This window comes from Propithecus coquereli, unplaced genomic scaffold (assembly GCF_000956105.1).
Source record: "Propithecus coquereli isolate 6110/MARCELLA unplaced genomic scaffold, Pcoq_1.0 Scaffold195, whole genome shotgun sequence".
Taxonomy (NCBI): Eukaryota; Metazoa; Chordata; class Mammalia; order Primates; family Indriidae; genus Propithecus; species Propithecus coquereli.
In genome coordinates, this window is record NW_012144411.1 from 16,567 (window position 1) to 20,505 (window position 3,939).

Consider the following 3,939-nt stretch of genomic DNA (forward strand, 5'->3'; position numbering starts at 1 on the left):
TTATATACAGATGAGCCAGAATTCTACAATGCAATATTGACACTAAAAACAAGAATAAAGTAACTTATTTAAGCTAATATGATGGCTGTTCTTGTTCAATTGTGAACATTTCAATCTGACTCTGCGTGTGTGTGTGTGTGTGTGTGTGTGTGTGTGTGTGTGTGCGCGTGCGCCCATTTCTGCTTGTATACAGATGAGCCAGAATTCTGCAATGCAGTAAAAGGTGATGAGGACCAGGAAAAGTAGTATAAAGACTATAATCTAATACAAGTTTATAAATTTTCCAAGATGCACTATGTCTAGGTAATTATAATATTTCCATGTGTTGTTTTCAACTCCTGTTTTATACAAGCACCACAAGTACTCACCATCAAATTGGTAGTAACTGATCAACACATATGAATAACATTTATTGGATGTTGGGCAGGGGGAAGAGGGGAGGAAGGAGGAGAGGACAGGTATATGCATACACAAAGAGTGCAATGCGCACCATCCAGGGGATGGACACGCTTGAAGCTCAGACTTGGGGGGGGAGAGGGGGCAAGGGCAATATACGCAACATCTGTACCCCCATAATATGCTGAAATGAAAAAAAAAAGCAAAACAAAGTTATTGAATTTCAAAAAAAAAACTCCTGTTTTATCTTATTCATCATCATACATCACATATTTTATCATATAACTAAAGACTTCTCTCTGTGATAAAGCAATCAGCATATTCATAGAAGAAACTAAAATTTATTCTAATATCTAAATCATTCTTATATTTTAATGTCATGTGCTTCTCATGTACCTTATACAAGACTGACACATCTTCTGAGTAGTGTTCTTAGAATTTCTAAGACAACCAATTAACTCTGACAAAACATTGCTTATAATTTTCACAATGGCCATTTTATATAAGAGTATGGGAAAATGTAGTCATTGTAATGCCCATTCTATCTCTGTGGACATTGTAGCATATCAAATCAAATCAATATTTTCTCATAATCTATCATATACAAAACTGTGATATTTTTTAAAAGTTCTAATTTTGAAAGATCCTATGATAGTTACTGAATTGGCAAAATATTCTACCTGCCTGATTTTTTTCTATTCATAAGAAAATTCTCCTACCAAAAATTGACAGAGGAAGTCAGTGAGAGTTGTTTACTCTCTGTATGTTCCTATTTTGCGTATATCCTCTTCTACCACTCCAAGGAAGTGAGACAGTATATGCACAGGACTTGGGCCTCACTTCTGACCAAGGGAGACAACACAGGGCAGCATGGCCTTGTGAGTAGTGTTTTTCAGGCCCATGGAAGCAAGATACTGACACAGGCTGATATGGTACCTGGCTGCAAAAGGACCAGATCTATCCGGATCCTAACACCTCAAGCCAGAACAGATCCTCACACTGATGTAACCCCGACTTTTCCTTTTTTATAATCTCATTTTAATGGTAAAAATCACTCCCACAAGTGGAGATTTGACATTCTAATGAGACATGTCAGGCATGAAGAAGCCTGTAATAGAACTACGCAAGTGCAAGAAAATCTCCACCTCTGCATGCTCACATGTCACCCTTTTCCCACATAAGCCTCTTTAAAACTCTCCCTAAACTCCCCTCAGGAAGCCAACAGAGGACTCTTTCCTTTGTGCTGTCTCCCTTTATGCTCCAGCATAAGCCCGATAAAGCCTCACCTGTGACTCCCATCAGGCCTCTTGTTAGTTTCTATGGCATAAAAGCCCAAGGGCCTGCGCCAATAACAGCAGCATGATTTTGAATAGCTATCTGTCACTTTCTTTATTGTTGAAACAATGGTCAAATGAATTATGACATAGATATAATGAAATTTATGTAACAAACATGAAACATTTTTTTATCTGTCCCTTTTTATTAAATTTAATTATCGTAAGTTGCATACGTTTTTAGTCAGTTATGTAATTTTAAATTCCAAATATTGTTACTCGACAATTTTTCCCTAGATTCCAATATCTCTGCAGAATACTTCAATCTTGGGTAAAACCTATGGCACTAAGAAGGTAACATATATTGCATATATCATACTTTCGACCTCAGAACTTTACTGTTATATCTCCAACCTTGTTTTACAAAAGAATTCAGGCAGTTTACACAACACACACATATGTAATGATGACCTACTAGAAGAAAAAAAAATTTAGACCAAGAAACAACATGCTGACCCTGAAAATAAATCAGAGCCATTTTTATAAATGTATTAGTAGATAAAGCAGCCCAAATAATTGCTGTAGTTGGGTTTTGCATTCAATTCTGTTTCTTGGCAACCAATAAAAAATCAATAACTTTTTATTATCAAATTAGTTAAAGCATATTTGTGCTTCAGTGTAAAACTGAATTAAAGAAACAGTTTATTACGTGGGGCTTCAGGTAGGGGAACACTGCATGAACATCAGTAGTTGTACAGCAACTGGAAGACTTAATTGGACATCATTACAATTTGTCAGATTTTCGATATAAAATATACAATAGCAATATTGACACTTAGCTCACTAAAAAGATTATTCAGAAGGTTATGGAGTGATGAAGGCAGTTATTCTCATGGGAGTAATTCAGCTCCCTGGGGAGTTGAGGGAGGCATTACAGGACTTCAGTGGAAAAAGCCTAGGGATAGCAGACATGCTGCAAATCATGCAACAGTCTGTACAATAAGGAGTTATCTAAAACCCTACCTGAGTTGTGAATGCCTTGCTAGTAGGACATTGACTGCTACTTGAGCTTAGAAACTACTTCATTTTATATTTAAAAATGCAAAGTATTTCTTGCATTTTACTATGCACAGAAAGTAACTACTGACAAATCAATAGAAGATTTTATTTTGTTTGGTATGGAAATGTGTCAAGAATTTGTTTTCCATTTCCATTTTTTTCCCCATTGCCATTCTCAAGTTTGCATCATTCTGTTTCTATACTTGTCGCATTTGCTCTAATTCCCAGTTCAGGGAATAGGTGCAAGCATGTGTCTTCTTCCCAATACCTTCCAAGGTGGTCATGCTCACATATTTTTGTATTAAAAATTGTTAAGGTATTAATAATTACTTTCTTCTTCTTTATCCTTTATATTAGCCATAGGGCATTATATAGGGTTGTTTGTTTCTAGATTTGAAGTTTTATGTCAGAATAAAGATACATTATATACTGATTTCAGTAAGTGTTACAAAATATTTGATTTAAAAGGGAAAAAGAAGGTTTTTGTTCTAAGCTTTAGAATAACTGTTTAATTTAATGTCAATATATTACTCATTTTTATGATCCTTAGCTGAATATACATGCAGAACATAAAATAAACAAAAGTGTAGAAAAGTGCATATCACTCAAAATCAGCAGTCCCCAACCTTTTTGACACCAGGAACTGGTTTCACGGAAGACAATTTTTCCACGGACGGGGAAGTGGGGAGAGGTTTTGGATGATTCAAGTTCATTACATTTATTGTGCAGTTTAATCTCTCTGCTAATGATAATCTACATTTGCAGCTGCTCCCCAGCACTAGCATCACCGCCTCAGCTCCACCTCAGATCATCGGGCATTAGATGCTCATAAAGAGCAGGCAACCGAGATCACTCGCATGGGCAGTTTATAGTAGGGGGGTCACGCTTCTGTGAGAATCTAATGCCCCTGCTGACCTGACAGGGGGCAGAGCTCATGCGGTGACATAAGCGATGGGGAGCGGCTGTAAATACAGATGAAGCTTCCCTTGCTCTCCTGCCTCTCACCTCCTGCTGTGCAGCCTGTTCCTAACAGGCCAGGGACTGGTACTGGTCCGCGGCCGGGGGGAGGGGGGGTTGCTGACCGCAGCCTCAAATGATTTCCCCAAAGTATCACATCTCTGAGTTTTCAGTGAGGGTTAATTAATGCAAGCAAATATTTTCTAGTCAGTCTAGAAAGTTTTAATATTCTTCTTACTACAGAGCAAAGATT